We start from the raw sequence: 15,007 nt of genomic DNA, 5'->3' as shown, positions 1-15,007 counted from the left end.
GAGGTCGAGTTCATACCAGCTTTTCTCATCTCAGTTAGTCCATCATATATCGTCATAATTGCCTTTCACTTGCACGACCGAATGATGTGAATAATAATAGTGCGCGTGCATTGGACTAAGCTGGAATCTGCAAGCATTCAATAAACAGGAGAAGACAAGGCAATATGGGCTCTTTTGTCAGATCAACAATAATGCATATAAGAGCCACTTCAACAATTTAATCATAGTCTTCTCCTATCGACCCCCAAAGAAAAGAAAAGAAATAAAACTATTTACACAGGAAAGCTCCCAACAAGCAAAAGAAGAACATAAAATCTTTTTGGGTTTTCTCTTTAATTACTACTACAAGCATAGAAATTAAAAGTAGCTAAAAGCTACAACTATTTTTTTTGTTTTTCATAAGGTTTATTAAACACACAAGAAGAAAGCATAAAAAGTAAATAAACTAGCATGGATGATACAATGAAAAAGTATGAGCACCGACATCTAGCAATGAGTGTGTGATGATGAATGTAATGTCGGTGGGAAATACGTACTCCCCCAAGGCTAGGCTTTTGGCCTAAGTTGGTCTATGGCCACGGCTGGCCTGGCGGATATCCATAATAATAGTTGGGGTCGTACTTCGAAGAGGAAGACTCTGATTGCCATTGGTTGGCAATCATCTCCGGATCCCACTGGTAATTAGACTATCGTGGAGGATCAACTTGTGGTTCCGACTCTGGCTCTACAGCCGATGCAGGGTTCCAGTAGGCGTGAATATCCTCTGGCGAGACGAGGTACTGGCCTGCAGATAAATCAAACAAGGAAGGAGCAGGCAAGGTAATAGTCTCCGGATGATGTTTATCAAAGAACAATTTGTATTTAAGCTCCCCTTCCCTATTCTTTATAATGAAATCATGTGCCACCATACTCTTATAATCTAAATAAACACAAGGCAGCATTTTTTCTTCCTTCTCATAATGCCTAATAGGTATGTTAAAATGTGCAGCTAGGCGTGAAGCATAGATGCCTCCAAAGATGGGGCCCTTTGTACGGTTCAGACTTAACCGTTTAGCAATAATACCGCCCATACTAACAGAGTTATCACAGAATAAACCGTGGAACAAAATTATAGTGTCAGGAACACTAAGGTTTCCACAGTTTCCGCGACCAATTAAGCAACAACTAGCAAATATTTCAAAGTAACGTAAAACAGGAAAATGTATGCTAGTGATTCGTGCATCAAAAACCTTCCTCGTTTCCCCTACAGTGATGGTATCAATAAACCCATCCACATTGTCACGATGTGGTTCCCCTATTTTTCTGTTGAAAGGGATCAAACAAACCCGACAAAAATCATAAAGTTATATCTTCTTAACCACATCATATAAATGAAACTCTACTGAAGGAGGTGATTCCCTAGGATAATAGTAGAAGTTTTGCACAAAAGTATTGGTGAGTAAGAGATACTGTTCACGTTGGTCGCGGAGGAAGTCGGTGAGGCCTGCATTCTTAGCCAATTCATAAAAATCCTCATAAATCCCGGTTGCTCTCAAGAATTCATTGGAGGGCCATTCACACGGCCTAACCTCCACGGTGCGAGGCAAATTATATTTTGGCTTCATTGCTTCTTCATTTTGCTTTTCCTTTGAGCTTCAGCTCGATGAGACCCTAAAAAATCTCTTCATTATTCTCAGCTTTTCTGAAATTTTTAGTAACTTCAAAATAAAAGTAAGCCAAACTCAATAATATTGGTAGCAACTACTCATACAAGTGCCTAGAGCCTATATCATGCATCAAAACTACTAGGAACCATATAAATTTGATATGCAAGCTCAAGAACATGGTCACCTACGCAGCACAAATTTGCAATGAATAAAGCACTAGAACAAAAACTAATTGGACCAATGGAGGAGTCACATACCAAGGAACAATCTCCCCAAGCAGTTTTGTGAGAGGTGCTTTGAGCAAGGATATCGAAAATGGCAGCAAAATGAGCTTGGACTCGGGTTTGAGCTGGATATCCGTGTTTGTGGGAGGAAGAAGGAGTGTGTGGGTACAGGAATAAGTGGAGGAGCACCACAATGGGCCCACGAGGCAGGGGGCGCGCCTAGGGGGGTAGGGCGCGCCCCTGACCCTCGTGGCCAGGTGGATGCCCCCCCCCGTGCTGTGTTCTTGGTGCCAAATATTCTCAAATATTCTAGAAAAAATCATATTTAAATTTCAGGGCATTTGGAGAACTTTTATTTTAGAGGTATTTTTACATTGCACGGACAATTCAGATAACAGACAGAAAATACTATTTTTATTTTATTTAAAATAAATAACAGAAGGTTGTGCCTTTTAGTTTCATCCATCTCATTCTCATAAAAAGGAATCCACTAACAAGGTTGACCAAGTCTTGTTAACGAACTCATTCCGAATAACATGGAACCGGAGAAATTTCGAATAACACTATGTTACCTCAATGGGGATATGCACATCCCCAATAATAAGAATATCATATTTCTTCTTGACAGTAGGAAGAGGAAATTCAAAACCTCCAAATATAATCGATGGAATTTTTCCAATAGAGTTGATACTATGAACTTGAGGTTGTTTCCTCGGAAAGTGTACCATAGGCTCATTACCATTAACATGAGAAGTGACATTGCCTTTAGTGCAATCAACAACAGCCTCTGCAGTATTCAAAAAGGGTCTTCCAAGAATAATAGACATACTATCGTCCTCGGGAATATCAAGAATAACAAAGTCCATTAAAATAGTAACTTTTGCAACTACAACAGGCACATCCTCACAAATACCGACAGGTATAGCAGTTGATTTATCAGCCATTTGCAAAGATATTTCAGTAGGTGTCAAATTATACAAATCAAGTCTATGATATAAAGAGAGAGGCATAACACTAACACCGGCTCAGAGATCACATAAAGCCGTTTTAACATAGTTTCTTTTAGTGGAGCATGGTATAGTGTGTACTCCTGGATCTCCAAGTTTCTTTGGTATTCCACCTTTAAAAGTATAATTAGCAAGCACAGTGGAAATTTCAGCTTCCAGTATTTTTCTTTTATTAGTGACAATTTCTTTCATGTACTTAGCATAAGGATTCATTTTAAGCATATTAGTTAATCGCATACGCAAAAAGATAGGTCTAATCATTTCAGCGAAGCACTCAAAATCCTCATCATCCTTTTTCTTGGATGGTTTGGGAGGAAAAGGCATGGATTTCTGAACCCATGGTTCTCTTTCTTTACCATGTTTCCTAACAACAAAGTCTTTCTTATCATAACGTTGATTCTTTGATTGTGGGTTATCAAGATCAACAGTAGGTTCAATTTCTATATCATTATCATTACTAGGTTGAGCATCATCATGAACATTATTATTAACATTATCACTAGTTTCAGGTTCATTACCAGATTGTGTTTCAGCAACAGAAATAGAAATATCATTTGGATTCTCAGGTGGTTGATCAATAGGTTCACTAGAAGTATGCAAAGTCCTATCATTTTTCTTTTTCTTCCTTTTAGAAGGACCAGGTGCATCTATATTATTTCTCTGAGAATCTTGCTCAATTCTCTTAGGGTGGCCTTCAGGATACAAAGGTTCCTGAGTCATTCTACCAGTTCTAGTAGCCACTCTAACAGCATAATCATTATTCTTACTATTCAATTCATTAAGCAAATCATTTTGAGCTTTAAGTACTTGTTCTACTTGAGTGGTAACCATAGAAGCATGTTTACTAATAAGTTTAAGTTCTCCTTTAACATTAGCCATATAATCACCCAAGTGTTCAAGCATATTTGAATTGTATTTCAATTGTCTACCAAAATAAGCATTGAATTCTTCTTGCTTAACCATAAATTTATCAAACTCATCTAAGCATGGGCTAGCAAACTTAGTAAATGGGATTTCAGCTTTATCATATCTATAGAGAGAATTTACCTTTACTACCTGTGTCGGGTTATCAAGACCATGAATTTCTTCAATAGGTAATGGATTAAGATCATATGTTTCTTCAACAGGAGGTAAATTAAGACCGTGTATTTCTTCAATAGGAGGTAAATTCTTAACGTCTTCAGCTTTAATACCTTTTTCATTCATAGATTTCTTTGCCTCTTGCATATCTTCAGGACTGAGAAATACAACACCTCTCTTCTTCGGAGTTGGTTTAGGAATAGGCTTAGGAAGTGTCCAATTATTTCATTTGTCAACATATTATTCAATAGAATTTCAGCTTCATCCGGTGTTCTTTCCCTGAAAATAGAACCATCACAACTATCCAGGTAATCTCTGGAAGCATCGGTTAGTCCATTATAAAAGATATCAAGTATTTAATTTTTCTTAAGAGGATGACCAGGCAAAGCATTAAGTAATTGGAGAAGCCTCCCCCAAGCTTGTGGGAGACTCTCTTCTTCAATTTACAGAAAATTATATATATCCCTTAAAGCAGCTTGTTTCTTATGAGCAGGGAAATATTTAGCAGAGAAGTAATAAATCATATCCTGGGGACTACGCACACAACCAGGATCAAGAGAATTAAACCATATCTTAGCATCACCCTTTAATGAGAACGAAAATATTTGAAGGATATAAAAGTAGCGAGTTCTCTCATCATTAGTGAACAGGGTGGCTATATCATTTAATTTAGTAAGACGTGCCACAACAGTTTCAGATTCATAGCCATGAAAAGGATCAGATTCAACCAAAGTAATTCTATCAGGATCAACAGAGAATTCATAATCCTTATCAGTAACACAGATAGGTGAAGTAGCAAAAGCAGGGTCAGGTTTCATTCTAGCATTGAGATTGCTGCGTCCATTTAGCTAATAATTTCTTAAGATCACTTCTATTATTACAAGCAAGAATAGCTCTAGCAGATCCTTCATCCAGAACATAACCCTCAGGAACAACAGGCAATTCATAAGTATTAGGGGGAGAGTCTTCATCATCACTATCTTCAATATAATCAATTTCAATAATTTCATTCTCTCTAACCCTAGCAAGTTGTTCATCAAGAAATTCACCAAGTGGCACAGTATTATCAAGTGTAGAAGTAGTTTCATCATAAGTATCATGCATAGCAGAAGTGGCATCATCAATAACATGCGACATATCAGAACGAATAATAGAAGCAGGTTTAGGCGTTGCAAGCTTACTCAAAACAGAAGGTGAATCAAGTGCAGAGCTAGATGGCAGTTCCTTACTCCCCCTCGTAGTTGAGGGATAAATCTTGGTTTTTGGATCTCTCAAGTTCTTCATAATGATAAGCAGATATAAATCCCAAGTGACTCAAAGAATAGAGCTATGCTCCCCGGCAACGGTGCCAGAAAATAGTCTTGATAACCCACAAGTATAGGGGATCGCAACCGTTTTCGAGGGTAGAGTTGAGGGAGTTCTGGATTAGGGGGTCTCCGGACAGCCGGACTGTTGGACTATGAAGATACAAGATTGAAGACTTTGTCCCGTGTCCGGATGGGACTCTCCTTGGCGTGGAAGGCAAGCTAGGCAATACGGATATGTATATCTCCTCCTTTGTAACCGACCCTACGTAACTTTAACATCCCAAATTTTCAATTTGGAATGTTATACACTAGATCATCATTGCATATCATATTTTATTGCATTTTGGTTGATCCTAGAAATTCTACGCAACTCAAGGACCCTCGGAGAGAGTTGGGGATTTCGTTATTTTCATATTTGGGTTCTCTCAAATTTTGAAAATAGGATCATTTGATTTTATTTATTTTATCTTCAATTATTTCTATTAAAAAAATTATGAGAGAGGGAATAAAATGACTTTCCCAAAATAAAGAAATATTGAGGATTTAATAAAAAAATCAAATAAGATTTTATTTTGGTTTTATTCGCTATTTTATTTGAATTTAGGAAAAATAGCACGTTTTCAAAAATTGCATTTAGGGCCAAGAAAATGTTCATCCTATTCTAAATATTTTTTTAGATGGTTAAAATTTGTTTTGCCATTTTTAGATTTCCATTTATTTCTTTAGAATTTTTTTAGTCGCAGTGATATTGTTTTTTTTTAAAAGAGACCCCCCGTGCCTGACTGGGCCAAGGGCCCAGCCGAGCCAGGCCGGCCCAGCCGCCGCCTCCCGCCCGGGTCGGGACCGGAGTCCCGACCGTCGCCGCCGAGTCTGGGGAGGACACGCCTCCCGAGGCCGCCCCTTCCCCAAGTTGACCACCCCCTTTATAACCTGCTGGAGCCCCACACCGCCGCCGCCTCCCCACGCTGCCCACGCCGCCTGCTGCCGCCGCCGCATGTCGCAGCCGCCGCCTGCCGCCACCCGGAGCCGCCGCCCCGCCGCCCCGCACCACCCGCCGCCGCCCGGAGCCCCGCCGGAGCTTCGTCGGAGCCCCGAGCCGAGGTAGCCGCCGCCGGTTTTCTGAGAAAAACCATTTCGGTTTTTTAGAAAAACCTAGTTTTTGTTTTTTAAATAGATCGGTTTTTCTCCGGTTTATTTATTTAGCAAGCGTTCGCTCGTTCGTTCATTTTACCGAACGTGTTCATCGTTTAGTTCCATTTAACGAACGTTCGTTTGTTAACCTGTTCGTCGTTTTCCTTTTTCTCGGATTAAATCCGCGATTTTTCCGATCGCGATTTCTGATCCGATGTTCGTTTTAGTTTAACTTTTCGCTCGTTTATCGGAATCAGGCGATTCAAGCGCCTGGAGTTTCGCCTCGAAACCCTCTTTCCGTTTAACCAACTTAAACAAGTTTTTGCCTTAGTAAAAATTACCCTAGATCCAGATTAGTAAACGGAGCTTGTTTCTTTTGCCGTTTGTCTTTCGTTGCTTCGTTCGATTTGGTTCTTTTTGCCAACCGGAGTTCTTAAGTTGAACTTTCTAGTTAGATCTCTTATTCGAGTTTTACATGTGCATTAGCTGAGTACTTATTGTATGCTTGTTTGTTTGCGATAGAGTATCCGGAGTGCGCCGCTTGCTACTTCGAATCGCTAGGTTTCACGGATCATCAGCAAGGTAAGTAACACTTTGATCATACCTCCTATTACCCAGTTTTTTTGCATTAGATCAATCCTCACACATTGCATGATTAGGATCTAATTAAATTGTGGGTTTGGGAAGTAGTTGAGGTAGTACCTATTACCTGTTTATTATCAAACCTTTGGGAATTACTTCTACGTTTGCTTTTATGCCATGCTAAGCTAGTAGACGTGGATTGGGTGAGTGAAATCCATGACCGATGTGAGATTGATATTTTAAATGGTTTATCTAAGGTGGCAACTTAAATACACATCTGGGTGGATTGAGGCACCTGGGTATCCCAGCGATTGCCTGTTTTTCTTTTGGACCACCACCCAGGCTCAAAGGGATCATGAGATTATTCATACTAGAAACTTCCGTGTACAACCACAAGCTATTATGGGCTCTAGCATAGTTGACTAAGTCGTGCAAACTCTTACAGTGGTAGACTAGCAGATGTAGGGGATGTAGGTTGGTATGGTCTACCCGTTCGTAAGGTGCTAGCGCTTCTGAAAGACTATGCCTCGGTCATCCGTTTCTCAAACACCATGCAGTGCGAGAATCCTAACGGAGGAGATCGAGTCTTGTGGGGAAAAGTGTGCAAACCTCTGCAGAGTGTATAAACTAATCATGGTTAGCCTTGTCCTCGATTATGGACATCTTGAGTATCTAGTACCTGGAATATCATGTGAATCTCATCATGTTACTCTAATTAATTTTGTTGGGTTTTAATGATGATGCTTAATTGGGATTGAGAATGCTGTCAACCATTCTCAATGTTTAAGAACTACCATGATAGTTAAATAAAATTTATTCCTTTGCTATAGGGAAAAATTGGCTTTACGCAAAACTATAAGCATAGAGCTTTCCACCAGCCAAATATGCATGTAGAATAGCCTTATTCTTTTATTGCTCTCTATGTGTTATCTTGCCAGCATATTCCATGTGTTGACCCGTTTCGGGCTGCAACGTTCATGTTGCGGACTTTTCAGACGATGAGTAAGGTGCCTTTTAGGTCATGGTTCTATACTCAGTGATGCCATTGGAGTTGATGGACTCACTTATCTTCCAAACCTTCCGCTGTTATCATTATTAGATGGCCTTAAGCCATATTTACTGTAATAAGTTCTCTTTTGAGACACTCGATGTAATAAGTGTGTGATTGCTACTCTATTATAAATCCTTCAAGTACTATGTGGTGTTAGCATTACTGATCCAGGGATGACACCTAAGCACAGACATTGGACTGTTTGAGGTCTGGTCGCTACAAGATGGTATCAGAGCACACGCTAACTATAGGACACGACCACTAAGCTAAAGCCGTAGATTACTACTCTCTTCTCATTCTGACTCCTCATCTTTTCTACTCTTTTAGGATGGCGGATGCAAGGAACAAGTTCACGCAACCGTATGAAGATACACCCTTCGGACGTCATTTGAAGGAAGTCACTAGATATCTGAACATCGGAGTACCAAGCTTCACCGGGACCTACAACGTCAGTTTACCTGAAGAAGAGCACTGGATGATTCAAGTTCAAATTCCAGGAAGGACGTTCATGCCAGTCACTGAGCCCATAGAGTTTTCTTTTGATGCACCAACATGGAGTCTAGGAAAGAGCATGGCAGCTCACATCGCCATGGGATGCATTGGAGAAGTTTACCACAATGATCTCAAGGATACTATCTACCAGATTTGTGGGCACCGAGATGAGCACTGGGAGATGATCAGCACCAAGAAGGATAGATCAATTGCAGCTTTTATCCAGGAGTTAAACCAGCACATTCGACGTCAAGAGAACCAGATGTGCGCCGACATGATAGATCTGAAGAAGGCGAGGACAAGAATCAAGGAACTGGAGGAAGAACTCAAGGCTACACATGAAGATTATGAAGAGGAAATCGAAGTATTAGTGGAGAAGAATGATGATCTGATCAAGAAGATTGGAATATTTATGGGAGACCCTACACCAGTAGAGGAAGACGAAGAACCCAAGGAGATTCACCCGGAAGACTACATCATCATCGACGACACCGACTCAGATCCTGATGATAGCGATGATGACTATGTTGATGAAGCTGGAGCAGATATCATGGAGTCTACAACCGAAGAATATTTCTAGTAGACCACCCCATCAGTAGTAGTAGTCCACCATGTAAATATAGTAGTCCGAGCACTTTTGTGATAGTTAGATCAATTGTATGCCCTTGTTTGATTGAATGAAGTGAATTGTTTGCTTTTGCCTCATGTGCATATGGGTAGTGTTTTCTCTCTAGACCCCTCTCTACTCTTAAATCTCATCTTTTCTAAACCCTCAGATGCCTCCGAGACGTGACCCCGGATTTACCTTTCCACCGGAGCTCACCCAGTTGATCCAGCAGCAGAACACATTGATGCAGTTGCTAGTCCAGAATCAGAATCAGGGGAACAACAACAACAACCCACCACCACCACCACCTGTTGATCACTTAGCCCGTTTTCTTAGGCTGAATCCGCCGGTGTTTTCCAGCAGCACTGAGCCGATAGTGGTGGATGATTGGCTTCGCAAGACAGCAAGGGTGTTGACCACGACAGGATGCACAGATGCGGAAAAGGTGAAGTTTGCCGCACACCAGCTTGAAGGACCCGCAACATCATGGTGGGAGAATTTCACAGCCACTTTCCCTGTCGACACTGTCACATGGGACCAATTCCAGCAGGCTTTCCGTACTGCCCATGTTTCAGCAGGAGCTATGGCCATGAAGAAGCGAGAGTTTCGCAACTTGCGCCAAGGAGGACGGACAGTTGGCCAGTATGTGGAGGACTTTAGTAAGCTAGCACGTTATGCCCCTGATGACGTTGCTATGGATGCAGCTAAGTAGGAGAAGTTTCTGGAAGGACTGAATGATGAGCTGAGCATGCAGTTGATGGTAGCAACCTTCAACAACTACCAGGATTTGGTAGATCATGCTCTCATGATTGAAGGAAAGCAGCTGCAAATTGAGAACCGCAAGAGGAAGTATGGACAAGGGAAGTACAATTCAGGAGCTCAGCAGAAGCCATGTTTTACCCCTAGACCGAGAGGACATTTTCAGCATACCCATGGAGGAGGTAGCTCGCACAATCATAATGGCACCAAGAATGGTAATGAGAATGGAGGAAGCAATGGCCAAAACTATACCAATCCATCAACCCCGGCCAAGAGAGACCTGAGCCAAGTCACTTGCTTTAAATGCCAGAAGACCAGACATTATGCTAATGAATGTCCTGAAGCCCAGAATGGAAATGGCAATGGAACCTTTGGGAAGAAGACGAACCCTTTCAACAGGGGACAGGTGAACCACATAAATGTGGAGGAGGTTGAAGCCCAGCCCGATGTAGTAGTAGGTAAGTTTTTGGTTAAGTCATTTACTGCACTCGTTCTTTTTGATACTGGCGCATTGCATTCATACATATCAAGGGGATTTGTGGATAAGTATCAACTGCCAACCCAAGCCCTTAGGTCACCCATGTTAGTAACCTTGCCGGGAGCAGAGTATATGGCTAGTCTATGGTGTGACCGGTTACCATTAAGGATTGGTAACTACGTATTTCCCTCAGACCTAATAGTATTGGAATCTCAAGGATTGGATGTGATATTAGGCATGGATTGGTTATCGAAGTATGAAGGGAACATTGAATGTGCCAGTAAGTCAATTTTGCTTACCACCCTAGAAGGGAGAAGGATCAAGTATGTATCCCGGCATGTGACGAAAAGGACTCAAGTAAATTTCCTAACAGGAGTTGTGCAGGAGGAAGTACCAGTAGTGAAGGATTTCCCTTATGTATTTCCAGAAGAGTTGCCAGGCATGCCACCGGATAGAGATATTGAGTTTTTGATTGAGCTTTTTCCAGGCACAGGGCCAATATCTAAGAGACCATATAGGATGCCCGCAAAGGATTTGGAAGAGATTAAGAAGAAGATTAAGGAGTTACTGGATAAAGGTTATATTCGCCCAAGTTCTTCACCGTGGGGATCGCCGGTACTTCTAGTGGAGAAGAAGGATGGATCGTTAAGGATGGTTGTTGATTATCGAGGATTGAATGAAGTAACCATCAATAACAAGTACCCACTACCGATGATCAATGATCTGTTTGATCGATTGCAAGGAGCTAAGGTATTTTCCAAGATCGATCTGCGATCGGGATACCATTAGTTGAAGATTCGAGAACATGATATACCTAAACGGCTTTTACCACCAGGTATGGGCTGTATGAGTATACCGTTATGTCATTTGGTTTGACTAACACACCTGCATATTTTATGAACATGATGAACAAAGTGTTTATGGAGTTTTTGGATAAGTTCGTCGTGGTGTTCATTGATGATATCCTAGTTTACTCGAAGGATGAAGAGGAGCATAAGGAGCATTTGTGTTTGGTACTTGGTAAGCTCAGAGAACATCATTTATATGCCAAATTTAGCAAATGTGAGTTTTGGTTGAAGGAAGTTGGATTCCTCGGACACGTTATATCTGGAGAAGGTATAGCAGTAGATCCCACCAAGGTTGATACTGTGACAAATTGGGAAGCCCCAACAACAGTTGGAGAGATCTGGAGTTTTCTTGGACTCGCAGGATATTACCGGAGATTCATCGAAATTTTCTCGAAGATTGCAAAGCCTATGACGGAGTTGTTGAAGAAGGATACCAAGTTCATATGGACTGAGGAATGTGAGACTAGTTTCCAGGAGTTGAAGAAACGCTTGGTTACATCACCAGTGTTGATTTTGCCAGATCAGACCAAGGATTATGAGGTGTATTGCGACGCTTCACGTCGAGGACTTGGAGCAGTGCTTATGCAGGAAGGAAGAGTTGTTTCATATGCCTCATGACAACTTAAGCCTCATGAGTTGAATTATGCTATGCATGATTTGGAGTTAGCAGCCGTAGTGCATGCATTGAAAACCTGGAGACACTTTCTCATTGGAAATCATTGTGAGGTGTACACGGATCACAAGAGCCTGAAGTATATTTTCACGCAGAAGGAGTTGAATCTCAGACAAAGGAGATGGTTGGAACTCATCAAGGATTATGATATGAGATTACACTATCACCCTGGAAAGGCTAACGTAGTAGCTGACACGTTGAGCCGTAAAAGCCATGTCAACACTCTAATGTCGGGAGATTTACCAAGGGAGTTAGCCGAAAATCTTCGTGAGCTATGTTTAGAGATAGTCCCAAGAGGCTATCTAGCAGCATTGGAGATTCAGTCTACTTTGATGGATAAGATCAGAGAAGCTCAAAAGGCTGATAAGGAGATCACTTCTATTAAGGAGAAAATGAGCAAAGGAAAAGCTAAGGGATTTCGTGAGGATGAGCACGATACCTTATGGTTTGAAGATCGTGTTTATGTGCCCAACGACCTGGAGATCAGGAAGTTGATTCTGCAAGAGGCCCATGATTCACCATATTCGATTCACCCAGGAAATACCAGGATGTATTTGGATTTGAAAGATACGTTCTGGTGGACCGGAATGAAGAAGGATATTGTGGAATATGTAGCAGTTTGTGATGTATGTCAGAGAGTAAAGGCAGAGCATCAGAAGCCAGCAGGATTGCTACAACCATTGCCGATACCCGAATGGAAGTGGGATAAGCTAGGCATGGATTTTATTACAGGATTGCCTAGAACTTGTTCAGGCTATGACTCGATTTGGGTTGTAGTCGATCGTTTGACAAAGGTAGCTCACTTCATTCTAGTGAGGACTACCTACACTAGTGCCAAGTTAGCAAAGATATACATGACCAGAATCGTATGTCTGCATGGAGTTCCAAGGAGCATTGTATCAGATAGAGGAACCCAGTTTACCTCAAAGTTCTGGAATCAGTTGCATGAAACTTTGGGTACCAGGCTAGAGTTTAGTACAGCTTTTCATCCGCAAACAGATGGACAGACCAAGAGAGTCAATCAGATTTTGGAGGATATGCTGAGAGCTTGTGCGCTAGATTACGGATCTAGTTGGGACGACAATTTGCCATACGCAGAGTTCTCCTATAACAACAGTTATCAATCCAGTTTGAAGATGGCCCGTTTCGAAGCCTTGTACGGAAGGAGGTGCAGGACCCTGTTGTCGTGGGATGAAGTTGGGGACCATCAGTTGTTTGGACTAGATCTGATTAAGGAGTCTGAACAGAAAGTAAAATTGATTCGCGATAGGCTCAAGGTAGCCCAGTCCAGGCAGAAGAGCTACGCAGATTCTAAACGCAAGGAGACAGTTTACGAAGTCGGAGACCGAGTTTATCTTCGAGTATCTCCACTTCGAGGAGTTAAGCGCTTTGGAGTTAAGGGAAAGTTAGTGCCACATTTTGTAGGACCATACAAAGTTTTGGAACGTATGGGAGAAGTAGCCTACAAGTTGGAATTGCCCGAAGGATTGTCAGGAGTTCACGACGTGTTCCACGTTTCACAGTTGAAGAAGTGCCACGCGGAGATGGCTGATATACCGCTGAGAGATACAGTGCCGCTGGAAGCGATTCAGTTGGACATTGATTTGACCTACGAGGAGAAACCAGTCAAAATTCTTGAGTATGCCAGTCGAGTCACCCGCAACAAGGTTATTAAGTTTTGCAAAGTTCAGTGGAGCCACCACACGGAGGATGAAGCCACCTGGGAACAAGAGGAAGATCTGTTGAAGGACCACCCTCACCTATTTTCTAGCCAACCCGAATCTCGAGGGCGAGATTCATCTTAAGGGGGGTAGGTTTGTAACATCCCAAATTTTCAATTTGGAATGTTATACACTAGATCATCATTGCATATCATTTTTTATTGCATTTTGGTTGATCCTAGAAATTCTACACAACTCAAGGACCCTCGGAGAGAGTTGGGGATTTCGTTATTTTCATATTTGGGTTCTCTCAAATTTTGAAAATAGGATCATTTGATTTGATTTATTTTATCTTCAATTATTTCTATTAAAAATTATGAGAGAGGGAATAAAATGACTTTCCCAAAATAAAGAAATATTGAGGATTTAATAAAAAAATCAAATAAGATTTTATTTTGGTTTTATTCGCTACTTTATTTGAATTTAGGAAAAATTGCACATTTTAAAAAATTGCATTTAGGACCAAGAAAATGTTCATCCTGTTCTAAATATTTTTTTAGACGGTGAAAAATTGTTTTGGAATTTTTAGATTTTATTTATTTCTTTAGAATTTTTTTAGTCGCAGCGATATTGTTTAAAAAAAAGAGACCCCCCGCGCCCGACTGGGCCAAGGGCCCAGCCGAGCCAGGCCGGCCCAGCCGCCGCCGCCTCCCGCCCGGGTCGGGACCGGAGTCCCGACCGCCGCCGCCGCCGAGTCCGGGGAGGACACGCCTCCCGAGGCCGCCCCCTTCCCCAAGTTGACCCCCCCTTATAACCCGTCGGAGCCCCCCTGGAGCCCCACACTGTCGCCGCCTCCCACGCCGCCCGCACCGCACGCCGCAGCCGCCGCCTGCGACGCAGCCGCCACATGCCGCCGCCCGGAGCCGCCGCCCCGCCGCCCCGCACCACCCGCCGCCGCCCGGAGCCCTACCGGAGCTTCGCCGGAGCCCCAGCCAAGGTAGCCGCTGCCGGTTTTCTGAGAAAAACCGTTTCGGTTTTTTTAGAAAACCCTAGTTTTCGTTTTTTAAATAGATCGGTTTTTCTCCGGTTTATTTATTTAGCGAGCGTTCGCTCATTCGTTCGTTTTACCGAACGCGTTCATCGTTTAGTTCTAGTAAACGAACGTTCATTCGTTAACCTGTTTGTCGTTTTTCTTTTTCTCGGATTAAATCCGCGATTTTTTTGATCACGATTTCTGATCCGATGTTCGTTTTAGTTTAACTTTTCGCTCGTTTATCGGAATCAGGCGATTCAAGCGCCTGGAGTTTCGCCTCGAAACCATCTTTCCATTTAACCAACTTAAAAAGGTTGTTGCCTCAGTAAAAATTACCCTAGATCCAGATTAGTAAACAGAGCTTGTTTCTTTTGCCGTTTATCTTTTGTTTCTTTGTTCGATTTGGTTCTTTTTGCCAACCGGAGTTC

Source organism: Triticum aestivum, chromosome 4A (genome assembly GCF_018294505.1).
Source record: "Triticum aestivum cultivar Chinese Spring chromosome 4A, IWGSC CS RefSeq v2.1, whole genome shotgun sequence".
Lineage (NCBI taxonomy): Eukaryota > Viridiplantae > Streptophyta > Magnoliopsida > Poales > Poaceae > Triticum > Triticum aestivum.
Note: the sequence above shows the minus strand (reverse complement) of the source record.